Source organism: Saccopteryx leptura, chromosome 5 (genome assembly GCF_036850995.1).
Source record: "Saccopteryx leptura isolate mSacLep1 chromosome 5, mSacLep1_pri_phased_curated, whole genome shotgun sequence".
Lineage (NCBI taxonomy): Eukaryota > Metazoa > Chordata > Mammalia > Chiroptera > Emballonuridae > Saccopteryx > Saccopteryx leptura.
In genome coordinates, this window is record NC_089507.1 from 166976423 (window position 1) to 166991341 (window position 14919).

General features: G+C 36.1%; 1 pseudogene; it reads right to left on the reverse strand.

Moving 5' to 3' along the window:
- The window catches only part of LOC136406692 (ABC-type organic anion transporter ABCA8-like), a 328883-nt pseudogene that overhangs the window by 25326 nt on the left and 288638 nt on the right, over positions 1-14919 (reverse strand).

Here is a 14919-nt window from a genome sequence, read left to right on the forward strand (position 1 = left end):
TTTCTATTTTGTTTACAGAAACATGGGAGATATATAATTATGTTATACCTTTACCTTAAGTCATTTCCTCTAAGAGTTCTTAAAAATTGTGAAGCATATTAGCATATTATTGGATAGCTAAGTGGTCGGCAAACTCATTAGTCAACAGAGTCAAATATCAACAGTACAACAATTGAAATTTCTTTTATGAGCTAAATATTTTAAACTTAAACTATATAGGTAGGTACATTCCTTATCGAGGTTGCACCCGCATGTGGTATTATGTGGAAAAGCCACACTCAAGGAGCCAAAGAGCCGCATTTGGCTCATGAGCTGTGGTTTGCCGACTACTGGGTCAGCCTATCTTTAAAAAACTATTTTTCCATTTATACAAATATTTTATCTCTATGGGCTACAGATCCTGAATATTGACATTAATAAAAAGTTTCACCATGTGTACAGAAATTACAATGGTTTGGATTAGTAGAGCACATGATAAAATTTTAAAAGACTGTATTCTTACAATTAGGACTGTCAGATAGGCCTCTGCACTAGATCCTCCATTAGAACGCCAAACAATCTGCAAAAAGAAAGAAAGTGGCTAAACAGAGAAGTTTTTTTGTGTGAATTTTAACCACATAAATGTGAATTGGCTCATTGAAATGCCCTACTGACATATCCCTTTATTTCACCAAGAGTATTGGCTAAGTGTCCATTCCCAAATGTATAGCAAGGGGCTCTCGTCCTTCTTCCTGAGGTCTATGAGCCATTGTGCTTGTATTGGAAGCAGTAAGATTTAGCAATTATTCATCACCTGGTGAAAGAGTACTGGGGGTCTGAGCCACCTTTCCCAAACACTGAGAGAGGCAGGATTCATCCTTATCACACAGACCTCCACATACCCTCTGGTGTCCATTGTTTCTTTCATATGACCCCTTTATTTCCTCTCCCCATGGATACCTCTTCACTCACACATGGTACTTGCTTTCCATTTGTAGAAGTTTGGTATCAGTCAGCTAGGGAAAAATAATTTCATTCCCCTCGAGAGCTTCTCTAGATCCTGAAATCTCTAAGATTTGGAGTATTTCATTTGCTTTCTTCTAGAGCTGAGAGCTTAGCATGCCCAGGAGCGGATAAAGCCCAGATTGAGTGTAAAGGCTGCTCTCATTCTCAGCACCCATTGTCCTTCCTTCATAGTCATCAGTTAGGGCCACCATGTCTATTACAGTTCAGCTGGGGTTTATTGTTCTATCAGGGGCAACTCAGCTGGAATTCATGAAGTAGCCATGCATATTTAATATGTTATAGAGTCCCAATGCTAAACAAAGCTTTCATTATTGGTCATGAGTTACAGACACTGAACCAGATGGTGGTATTACTTACCTGAGAAGATAATATCAAAGCAACAAGAAGAGTGCTCTGTGGTATAAAAAAGATGACAGTATACACTATCTCAGGGCCCCACCAATTCACCACAAGTAGAACCATAAAGAGGAAGGTGATCTACAAAAATTACAAATACTGCTGTTAACCACTCTGAACTTTAATATATTCTTGAAATTAAGATGGCCTATCTCAATGATATTGCTAATTTTCACTCCAACCTCAAAATCAAGCTGTGAAAATTACACAGCTTTCAGGTGTGCAATTATATTTCATCACCTTCATATTGCATTGTGTATTCACCACCCAAAATTGTCTTCCTCCATCACCATCCATGTTCAGTAAGTTTAAAATGCTGCTCACAAAAATTAGGGGATATTTTGTACCTTTATATTTATTTTGAAATGTCTCCTAACTTTTGTGAGCAGTATAAATTACCTATTTAAAATTTTTAAAAGAATCAAACAGAGCTCACTGACATTTTCTCTTGGTGACTTAGCCACATGCCTTTGGCTTGGAGAATCATGAATGAGACATCACTAGATAAATCTAGGCTTTAATATACAGAGCATTTTAATTATTGAATTGGAAAAAAAGTGGTGTAGGTTGTTTTTGGAGGTAAAATTCAGAATAGTGGATAAGCAATAGTCATAGGTAAAAATTAAAATGGATTACTAATAGGAATAAAGCAACAATCAAAGGAGACCTTTGTTAACTAAACCAATGGAGAAGTATAAGCATTTAATAAACTGGAGAGGCTTAGAGAAGTACTAAAATACAAATTCAGGGATAAGAGAAAGTTATAAGTGCATCTGACACTCTCAAACTTTTTCTTTTAAACTAATGTAATGCCTCCTAAATGTTTTGTGCTTCTGATTTCTGTTACAAACCATCACTTTATGGATTCCAAAATATCCTTCCTAAGAGAGTGTCCCAAATCATATTTTTTTTCTGCACTATAAGCTTCCATGGCATCCCACTCTTTGTAGAATACATTATTGAGCCCACCAGTTAAACCCAATCATGGTTCCAACCATTATGTTAACCATAACTAGGATCATGCTCAGACTACAACTGGTCCTCCATCCATATTCATTTCAGATTATTACCAGTAGTTAGGACTATCTCCTAGCATAGGCTTTCTCAACTTTGAATTTCTGTTTGTCCATTATTTTGTATTTGTGTCATCATACTTCTCTGGCTGTTGAAATCTTAGTCTACTTTAAGGTTCACTTTCTAAAGGTAAAATCTGCTCTCATTTTCATGAACGGCTCCCTCCCTTTTCTGGTTTTCACAGAACTTCTCATTATCCAGTTGTATTAGACTCTGAAAGATGGATGGCATCTAGACATATTTTGCCTTCTCACTCTGTGTAAGTGGCTGTTTACTCATCTCTTCTCCTCTGAGTGCTCCTTCAGGGTAGAAACTGTCTATTTTTTCTATAAATCAGTCTTAGTTTGTGAAATATTGTTGGAAGACAGCCACGTGTTTGTTGAATTGATAATTTACTTTTTGGACCCCAAAATGACAGTAAATTAGAATAGATACTTATTCAATCGCATACATTATACCTCCTAATTTTGGTAAAGTAAGTGTTGCTTTATGAAACTAAGCCTTAGTAGAGAGTTGGAGAAGTTGTTTCTAGTTTTAACTATGCTATGAACAACATTTGTATAACTTCATGGAGGTCTTTGGGGATATTTATCTTTCAGTAAAAAGAAAATACAGGTGGTTTCCAGATTACCATATATTAAATATTTTTTGTTTGGAAAATATTGTCTATTTTTAAAGAAAATCAATGGTAGAAATAGGGAAAGAAAAAGATGCCAATTCTGAAAGGGTTCATACCAATGCAATCTTAAAATATTTTAAATCATAATATTAGTAACAAGGGAAAATTTTAAAGTATTAGCTCAGAATTGTATACTACATGTATAGAATTAATGTTATAAAACATACTTACAATAAGAAAGCAAAAGAACCAAATGACATTATTTTTTCTCCCCTTGCGAAAAATGAAGGAAATTACATACGTAAGGAAGATAAGGGCTATGGCATGTCCAATAGCATACGGCATCTGAAATGAACAAGAATGTGAAGTTTAAACACAAATACCATCTAGGAACACATTAAGGTTTCAAATTATTCGCACAGCACAGGGTTTTACAGTTATTAATAATTCATGACAATATGAATATCAATGAAAACATTATCTTCAAATTTTCTAATTAAATTGTACAATGATATTAGTTTTGTGAGTACTGTCACTTACTTCCATAATTTCAAATACATATTTAAAGATATCAGAGGAGCCGATAGCGAGGTTCACTAAATACATGAGAAGAAATATCAACCAGTACAGGGGAACGTCCACCAGCGCCTGCCCAATCCAGTAAGCAGAAGGGTGGAGCCCCGAAATCCGCAGCTGGGACCAAGCTCTGATCTGATTAGGAGAGAGTAAAAACACGAAGGGATTTCAATTTGTGGTTTTAAAAAAATGTGGATTATGTAATAAAATATTCAAATGAAACATTTACTTGTAAAAATTCTGCATATGACTACACATATTATCTGGACTAAGGGATATGAATCTTTCAAACATAAATGGTCAGTTTGCTGCTTTAACTAACACATGTGATGCTCGCCAGACCCCTAGGGAAACTTATGAAAGGAGACTTCAGAATAATAAAGGTGTCTACACTTTGGTAAACAACACATTGGCTAATGACTTATGGGGTGGCTGGGATAGTTTTTCGAAGCAGCTAACTTTTTATCAGAGTGATTCTTCTTTGACTTAGTTTGAACTGTGCTCTCTCTCTCTTTTTCTATAATACATTAAATATATATATATATTTGCTTTATTCTTTTAATCTAAGTAAATGACATGTTACAGTAGTTTTGCCATACCACATATTCAAGTATTAATTACCACACAAATATTTGTGTATATGCATATAAGTTAAATGCCTTCACAAATACAAACATATTTTGTGTCCCTCATCATTCTCTGAATAAACTAGTAAGTTACATATTTTAAAACGTCTAATCTAGTGATGTGGTTTTATACACAAATTATAATTATACCTTTCTAATAATTTTGAACACTTTTTTCTTTTACATTTTCTTTTTGATTGTTGCTGATTATCTAAATGACGCTCTTGTCTGAAATGTAATTGGACCTAAGGATTCATATTAGTATCTCTCAACACAGATGCACTCAGGTAGGACAACTGATAAGGATTTTGTGATCTTGATATGTGAGGGAAACTGTGGGAGAACTGAAGGATGGATTTATGTTACTGATGAGGTGACTGACGCATAGTGCTGACATTTATGGAGACAGAAATATAAAAGGAAACACATTTAAGAATATAAATTTAGTTTTGGGAGCATGAAGTTTGAGAGTCTGTGATGCCTTCAATAAAAGCTAAGAAAGGAGTTTGGATCATCAATGAAGGTGAAATCACAAATTAGAACACTAGAGTCAAACCTACGAGTGGCCCATAGGAACAGAGATTTTAAGCTCTAGTGTTACATGAGCTTCCCTGGGAGAAAATGACATTTCACATGTAGAGAGAACCAGGGATTGAGATTTGAGAATTTCCAAAATTTATAGATAAGATCGAGGAATAAGACACTCCAAAGGAGAGAAAGAAACAGTGGCCAAAATGTTCAGAGAAACATGGCATCACACAGCCCACAGAAATAAGCATTCTGTGGGTGAAGTTCAAGTTTGAACTATGTGATGCTAAAATGACTGACAGTTACATTAGACCAGGAAGTGGCCTTTTCTTAGATTCCTGGAGATTCCACTCAGGAAAGGGAATATTACATGGATAATTCTCTTTCCTTGGGCAACAGAATTACTATGGGGAGGAAACAACACAAATGAAGATGGTATGCAAGGTTTTATGGATTTTCCATAATAAAGTGTCAAAAATGGAGCTGTTACAGGACATTCTATTACAATTTAGAAGTAAAGCTAATGCAAGTTGGCCTGTATAGATTCATCATATACAGTGTTCCCTCGTCTGTCCCAGGGGTTAAGTTCCAGAACCTTGGCAATAGGTAAAAATCAGTGAAGTAGCAAGCTTTTATTTATTCTATTATACACACACACACACACATACACACACACACACACACACACACAAAACACAGTGCTCTGGTTGGTCGCCTTCCATCCATCAGCCAATAGTGTGCCCTGTGATCTCACGTGGGCAAACTAGCTCAAGAGGACGTGGCCATAGCTGCGTTTTCCATACCTGCAGGTCTTTGTCTACTCATCTGCTGTATGCTACATATTTATTTTCATTTAATATTCATTTAATATGTTTAATTAATATTTTTATATATTTTTTCAATTTTTAGGCTAGAAAATGCTTATTTTGCCATAAATATAATTAAAATAATAAATATATAGAAATAGCTATATATCACAAAATTCTATAATACAGAGAAAAATCCACGATACAAAATAAGATATATATATATCTTATATATATATATAAAATTTAAAAATCTGTGATACAGTGAGACTGGAATAAGTAAACTATAATATCGCAAGAGATGGCTATAAATTCAACAGCCTATGGTTGCTATGCAAAATTTGTCTTTCCTTTAGAACTACTGAATCCAAATCTTCGTTTTAATAAGGTGTTCTGATAGTTTGTAGACACACTAAAGAGTTATTTGGATTAATGAAAGAGTGTCTGCAAATGAAAATGTATAAATAGACTGTTAGTTAAACACTGGAATTTTCTTTTTTTTCTTTACGTTCTTGACATTTTTATAATAACATTGCCTTCTAATTCATCAATCCTGTTTAATAAACTTTTTTGAAATGTAATTTTCAAACAAGAAAAAGTACCCATATTAAGTATAAAGTTGTATGAGTTTTGATGAATGCATATATTACTGTATCACAATTGTAATCCAAGTATAATACCATTTCTATCAGCCCTCCAAATTTCCCATGCTCCTTTGCAATCAGTAGCCTTCATTGCTGGTTACAAGAAACCACAGGTCTGCTTTTGGCCATTGTGGTTTAGTTTTACCATTCTGAGAACTTCATACAAATGAAATCATTCAGTATTTACTCTTTTTATTTCTTTCATGTTGATGCATTTATTAGTTGTTTCTTTTGTATTGCTGAGTAGTCATTGTGTGACTACACCAGAATTTATCAGTTCACAACTTGGTGGCCATTTGGATGGTTTAAGTAGTTGGCTGTTATAAATAAAGCTGTTAAGAATATTAATGGACAAATCTGCTTGTGGAATGTTTTTTCTCTCGGGTAAATACTTAGGAGAGAAATTGCTGTGTCATACAATAAGTATACTTTGAATTTAAAAGAAAGAGCCAAATTGTTTTGCAAAGTGCATACATCATTTACATTCTTACTAAAAAAGTATGAGAATTCCATTTACTCTACAATCTCTCAATCTCTTGATATTGTTAGTCATTTTTTAATTTATTCATTTCATTTTGGTGTAGGTTGATATTAGCTATCTTTTTGTTTTGTTTTGCTTTTGATTTTGTATTTTTCTGAAGTTAGGAGTGGGGAAGCAGTCAGACAGACTCCCACATGTGCCCATCCGGCATGCCCACGAGGGGGGATGCTCTGCCCATCTGGAGCATTGCTTTGCTGCAATCAAAGCCATTATAGTGCCTGAGGTGGAGGCGATGGAGCCATCCTCAGTTCCTGGGCCAACTTTACTCCAATGGAGCCTTGGCTGTGGGAGAGGAAGAAAGAGAGACAAAGAGGAAGGAGAGAGGGAAGGGTGAAGAAGGAGATGGGTGCTTCTCCTCTGTTCCCTGGCCGGGAATCAAACCGAAACATCCACATGCTGGGCTGACGTTCTACCACTGAGTCAACCAGCCAGGGCTTTAGCTATCTTTTTATGAAAGTATTTTCCATTTATAGCTCTTTGATGACTATCTGTTCAAATGGTTTGCCCATCTTTGAAATTAGGTTATCTTCTATTACTGAGGTGTAAGAATTTTTTATATTGTTGATACAAATCTTTTGTTATATAAATGCATTCGAATATTTTCCTCCCATTACATAGCTTTTTCATTTCTTACTGGTGTTTTACAAAGAACAAAACATTATAACTTTGATGAAGTACAAGGTATCATTTTCTTTTATAAATACTTTCTGTGTCACAACTAAGAAAAAGTTGCTACTATATGACCTATGGTTCATTCAAAATAATGTTGTGTATGAAGGAATAAGATATTTCAGAACAATATTTTTTATTTCTCAAGTGAGAGGAGAAGGGATAGACAGACTCCCACATGTGCCCTAACTGCCATTCACTCAGCAACACTTTTCTGAGGCTAATGCTTTGTGCATCCAGGGCCAATGCTTGCAACAAAACTATTTTTAGGGGATCAAGATGGCAGCAGAGTAGTTAGACGCAAAGATTTCCAACTCATATGACCAAACTGGATTACAAATTAATTTAGGAACAATTAACTTGAAAGACCAACACTGGACTACAAGAACAGCTCTCAAAAACCAAGGAGCAAAGAAGAAGCCACACTATGCCTGGTATGGAGCGCCAATGCATGATGGGTCCCCCTGCTTCCAGGAACAAAGGGAGGGTGAGGCTGAGAGCCCAGAAGGGCTCTCATTCCAAGGAGAAGAGCAGAAAATATCACTCACAGCCACTTTCCTGGGGACCTGGGAACAAGTTGTGCTGAGAAGGCTGGCTTGTTTTCCAAAAAGAAAGTGGGAAGAGAGAGACAGATGGTGATGGGCAGAGAAATGCACGGGATGACCTGAGAAGCTGACTCATCCAGTGGGGAGATGGCCATAGTTGGGGGAGGAGTTGACCCCTTCCACACAGCACAAGCCTAAAGTGGTTCTGGGTGAGCCATCTCCAGAAATCTCTCCAGCTCCAATCAGTGCAACAAGATACAGCTGAAAACAGAAAGTGGAAAGGAGGGGCAGTAATTCAGGTCTCCAGGGAGATCTGAGGTACACCTCCCCCTACTGAAGCAGAGAAAGCACCCGGCCCCCCAGAGGGTAGTTGGCAGATCAGGCCTTCAGAGTCTCAGGTTACACGGACTGCATTCCTGGATACAGTTTCACATAAGCCCCCTGCTACAAGTGACATCAGAGAAATGGCGCCATGAGGAGTGCTACCAATAAATCTCCCTAAACTTTCAACAAGTTCTTCAACCAGAGACAGAAAAATCTATCCTTGGAGCATCTGGAAGTCCCACACACTGAAAACGAAGGTATGATTGATCAAAAAATTGACTAAATATATAATCAAACCTGAAGGAAATAAGACAGAGAAAGGAACACTCTGCCTTCCTCACTAACTTGAGCAAGGGCTGCTTTCACTTGGAACTGAGAGAAAGTGGGGGCTGAGGGTGTGGATGGAGCCAGGCTGTGGCACAGACATCCAAGCAGAGGAAAGAGTGTTCCTGCGGCAACTCAGCCCATGCAAGCTAACGCCCATACCGGATCCCGGCAACAATGGGCGAGCAGCAGCCGCCATTAGCCCCCATATCCTGGTCAGCAAGTGTGGATAGTGTGCAAACGGTTCCTCCTAGTGCCCCAGGAGTAGGCGCCTGTGTTCCCAGACAGAGGGGCAGTGTCAGAGGCCTTTGTGGGGTCTGTGACCAGAGTCTCGGTGTGGTCCCTGCACCCTGAACAGCAGCGTGCAGGGAGTGCGTGAAAGCAAACTTCCCTATGCCCGAACTTCTCCAGATGGGTGGGGTGTCTCACCCAGTCATTCAAGCTAACATCCCTGGGAAGAAAAAAAAAAAGAAAGAAAACCTTAGGGGTAGGGGCACGCAAGCAGCTTGCAGTCTGTCTCTGGAGCAGATCTGTGAATCCAATCGCTGAAATTAGCTTAACCCACAGTCTGCTCACCTCCCAACTGACCTACATGGATCTAACAGACAAGATTTTTCTGAGTTCAGCAATCTAAGACAAGAGGCATAATATTTTTTATTGCCTTTTGTTATGCACGTAGGGTTGGGGGCAACTTCTGATTGGCAGAGGTTTCATACTCAGGGCTATACATTAAAAAGTGGGACTTGGCAGCTTTTAAGACCTCCTGTTCTGAAGGCAGTGACTAGGTCATCTTCTTCCCTGCCAAAACAGGTTACAAAGTGCAAAAAGCCTGGGGAGAGTGGTCCCACAGAGTGCTGAGGAATACTGGACATGCCTGGAGACTCAAAGAAAGCCACCTTGAGAGCAATTGGCTCCCAGCCCCACCTGATGACAATGGTGGCTCTGACTGACTGAGCCTTACCCAGAGCCCTATATGAGTGGAAATAGAGTGGGGATTTGCCAGCTCTCTGAGACTCTTACTCTCCAGGCAGAGGCAGTGGCAACCTCATAGCTGGTTCATCAGGTGGATAATTTAGGAAGGAGATACTAGGAGAGAGGCTCCAGGTAAGCAGACTCTCTCATTGTCGGAGCCTGCAAATGCTAACAAGCCTCGACTACCAATGCGACTGAAGCCTAATATATGAAATCACTATAAAGACTTATCAACTGCAAATCTCTACTTCCAGAGTCACTGACCAGGAAAAGGGAGAGGAAAGAAAAAGGAAGAAAATAACCTCTCAAAAACAAGAAAAATCCACAGTCTTCATAACTTTTTCAATTATTTTTGTTTCTTTCATATTCTTATCTTTATTATTATTTTTTCTTCTACCTTGGTCCTTTTTTTCTCTGCCTATCTTATTCTTTCCTTTTCTTGAACTACACTACCCATAAGTGTTACATTTCCCATTTTTTTCTTTTCTTCTTCCTTTCTCTCTATAAGGGTTACACTCCAAAATCCTTAACTTTCTCTCTCTTTTTGTTCTTTTTTCTTTTTTCTTCTTTTTCTTTTTCCCTTTTTCTTTTTTCTCCCTCTCTATTAGATTCTTCTTTTCTCCTTTACTTTTCCTTTCATTCAATTTTCAATCACAAACAAATTATTTAATTAGGACTAAAATTTTTTCTTTGTGGCATTTTGGGTGCCTTTTACTTTGCTTTTTAAATTTTTTTTATTTTTAAATTTTATTTATTCATTATAGAGAGGGGAGAAAGAGAGAAAGAGAGAGAAGAGGGGAGGAGCAGGAAGCATCAACTCCCATATGTGCCTTGACCAGACAAGCCCAGGGTTTTGAACCGGCAACCTCAGCATTTCCAGGTTGATGCTTTATCCACTGCACCACCACAGGTCAGGCTACTTTGCTTTTTAACTCATTAGCATTCCCCCCAACCCCGGCTCTCCATTCTATCTAGTTTTTGCTCCAATTACTACAATAGTCATTTTTTCCCCTTTTTTCCTGTTTCCCTCTTATCCCTCTCATTATATCTCTTAGTCAACCACCACGTACAAGCAAATCATTTTATTCTTGACTCAAATTTTTTTATTTTTTGAATTTTGTGGGTCCCCACTTCCTTTTTTGCCCCTTTATCACTTCTCCCCAACTAAGGCCCTTGGTGATAGGTAATTTTTTTTCCATTTAGCACAATATGATTCAAAGTTCATCACAATATTTTCTAAAGGAGGGGAGACGAGAGAAAGAAAAAAAAGGGAAATAAAAAATTCTTTTTTTCATTTTTTTCTTTTTTTTTACTTTTTATTCTTTATTAATTCTTATTAGTGCTATCAACAAAACCACCTTCAGATGTCATTAAGGAAAAGGAAATTGAATATAATGGATAAAAAAGACAGAGATGAAGCACAGATAGATGAGAAAAAAAAATCTATGGAAAAAAATTTAATATATTGGAAACTTTGGAGCTAAATGACAGAGAATTTAAAACAGACATCCTAAAAATACTCAGAGATATACAAGAAAACACAGAAAGACAATTTAGGGAGCTCAGAAAACAACTCAATGAACACAAAGAATCTATTACCAAGGAAATTGAAAGTATAAAAACAAATCAAACAGAGATGAAAAACTCAATTCATGAACTGAAAAACGAGGTAAGAAGCTTAGATAATAGAACAAGCCAGACAGAAGGTAGGATTAGTGACATAGAAAACAAACAACTTGAGGCACAACAGAGAGAAGAGAGAGACTCAAAAATTAAAAAAAAAATGAGTAAGCCCTACAGAAATTGTCTGACTCCATCAAAAAGACTAACATAAGAATGATAGGTATATCAGAGGGAGAAGAGAGAGAAAATGGAATGGAGAACATATTGAAACAAATAATAGATGAGAACTTCCCAAGCCTCTGGAAAGAACTATAGTCTCATGCTCAAGAAACAAAAAGAACACCAAGTTTTCTTAACCCCAACAAATCTACTCCAAGGCACATCATAATGAAATTGGCACAAACCAATGACAAAGAAAAAATTCTCAAGTCAACCAGGGAAAAGAAGAATACAACATATAAAAGAAGGTATATTAGATTATCATCAGATTTCTCAGCAGAAACTCTATAAGCTAGAAGAGAGTGGACCCCAATATTTAAAGTCCTGAAAGAGAGGAACTTTCAGCCAAGAATACTATAACCGTCAAAGCTATCCTTCAAATACGAAGGAGAAATAAAAACATTCAAAGATACAGAAAAGATGAGTATATTTATCATCAGAAAACCCCTACTCCAGGAAATACTAAAGGGGGTTTTCCAACCAGATACAAAGAACAAAACAAAACAAAACCACAAGTAAAAGCTCCACCAAGAACACAATAAAACCAAATTTAAATTGTGAAATCAGAAACAAAAAAAGGGGGGAGAGGACAAAAATTAACAGTAACAAAGGAAAATGGAGTGCAGAAGCACTCATAAGATAGTGTACTACAATGAACATGGTAGGTATCCTTTTCATTACTTAATGATGACCACCCTTGAGAAAACCACCACAGAAGTACATGACTTAAAAAAGACAGCAACAGACGAAAGAAGTATGGAATGCAACCAAACAAATGATAGAAAAACAAAAGAGAAGAATCAAACAAGATACTAAACTAACAGAAAGCAATTTATAAAATGGCAATAGGAAACCCACAAGTGTCAATAATTACACTAAATGTAAATGGATTAAACTCACCAATAAAAAGACACAGAGTAGCAGAATGGATTAAAAAAGAAAATCCAACTATATGCTGCCTACAAGAAACACATCTAAGCAACAAGGATAAAAACAAATCCAAAGTGAAAGACTGGAAAACAATACTCCAAGCAAATAACATCCAAAAAAAACAGGTGTAGCAATACTCATATCTAATAATGCTGACTACAAGACAGCAAAAGTACTCAGAGACAAAAATGGTCATTTTATAATGATTAAGGGGACACTGAATCAAGAAGACATAACACTTCTTAATATATACGCACCAAACCAAGGAGCACCAAAATATATAAAACAGCTACTTATTGACCTAAAAACAAAAACTGACAAAAAAACAATCATACTTGGAGACCTCAATACACAGATGATGGCTCTAGATCGTTCATCCAAACAGAAAATCAGTAAAGATATATTGGCCTTAAAAGAAACACTAGAGCACCAGGACATGATAGACATCTACGGGACATTTCATCCCAAAGCGACAAAGTATACATTTTTCTCTAGTGTGCATAAATCATTCTCAATAATTGACCATATGTTGAACCACAAAAATAACATCAGCTAAATCAGAAAAATTGAAATTGTACCAAGCATATTTTCTGATCATATCTAGCCTTGAAACTAGAATTCAACTGCAAAAAAGAGGGGAAAAAACACACAAAAATGTGGAAACTAAACAACATACTTTTAAAAAATAAATGAGTCAAAGAAGAAATAAGCTCAGAGATCAAAAGATATATACAGACAAATGAAAATGACAGTATGACATATCAGAATCTCTGAGATGCAGCAGAAGCAGTTAAGAGGGAAGTTCATATCACTTGAGGCATATATGGACAAACAAGAGAGAGCCCAAGTAAACCACTTAACTTCACTCCTTAAGGAACTAGAAAAAGAAGAACAAAGACAACCCAAAACCAGCTGAAGAAAGGAAATAATAAAAATCAGAGCAGAAATAAATGAAGTACAGAACAGAAAAACTATAGAAAAAATCAATAAAACAAGGAGCTGGTTTTTTGAATAGATCAACAAAATTGACAAACCCTTGGCAAGACTCACCAAGAAAAAAAGAGAAAGGACTCATATAAACAAAATCCAAAATGAGAAATCACCACAGACATCATAGATATACAAGGAATTATTATAGAATACTATGAAAAACTATATGCCACCAAATTCAAAAATCTAGAAGAAATGGATAAATTCCTAAAACAATACAACCTATCTTGACTGACGCATGAAGAAGCAGAAAGCCTAAACAGACAAATTAGCAGGGAGGAAATAGAAAAAACTATTAAAAACCTACCCAAAAATAAAATTCCAGGCCCACACAGTTATACTAGTGAATTCTATCAAACATTCAAAGAAGACTTGGTTCCTATTCTACCCAAAGTCTTCCAAAAATTTGTAGAAGAAGCAATACTGCCAAACACATTTTATGACGCCAACATAACCCTCATACCAAAACCTGGCAAGGACAGCACAAAAAAAGAAAACTACAGACCAATATCTCTAATGAATACAGATACTAAAATACTAAACAAAATACTAGCAAATCGAATACAACAACATTTTAAAAAATAATACATCATGATCAAGTGGGAATTATTTCAGAATCTGAAGAATGGTGCAACATATGTAAAATGGTTAACATAATACACCATATCAACAAAACAAAGAACAAAAACCACATGATCTTATCAATAGATGCAGATAAGGCATTTGATAAAATACAACACAACTTTATGTTTAAGACACACCACAAAATGGGTATAGAAGGAAAATATCTCAACATGATAAAGGCCATATATGATAATCCATCAGCTAACATCATATTAGATAGCATAAAACTGAGGACCTTTCCCCTTAAATGAGGAACAAGACAGGGTTGTCCACTCTCTCCACTCTTATTTAACGTAGTGCTAGAAGTTCTAGCCAGAGCAATCAGAGAAGATAAAGAAATAAAAGGCATCCATATTTAAAAAGAACAAGTAAAGGTATCACTTTTTGAAGATGATATGATCCTATACATCAAAAACCCCAAAGACTCCACAAAAAGATTACTAGAAACAATAAACCAATACAGTAAGATCACAGAATACAAAATTAATATACAAAAGTCCACAGCCTTTCTATATGCCAACAATGAAACATTGGAAAATGAACTAAAAAAATTCCATCAAAAAATAAAAAAAAAATACCTAGGAATAAACATAACAAAGAATGTAAAGGAATTATATAATGAAAACTACAAAGCATTGTAATGGAAATCGAAAAAGATACAATGAGATAGAAAAATATTCCTTGTTCTTGGATAGGTAGAATAAATATAATGAAAATGGCCATATTACCCAAAGCAATAAACAAATTTAATGCAATTCCCATCAAAATTCCAATGACCTTTTTTTAAAGAAATGGAAGAAAAAATCATCAGATTTATATGGAACTATAAAATACCCCGAATAGCCAAAGCAATCCTAAGGAAAAAGAATGAAGCTGGGGGCATT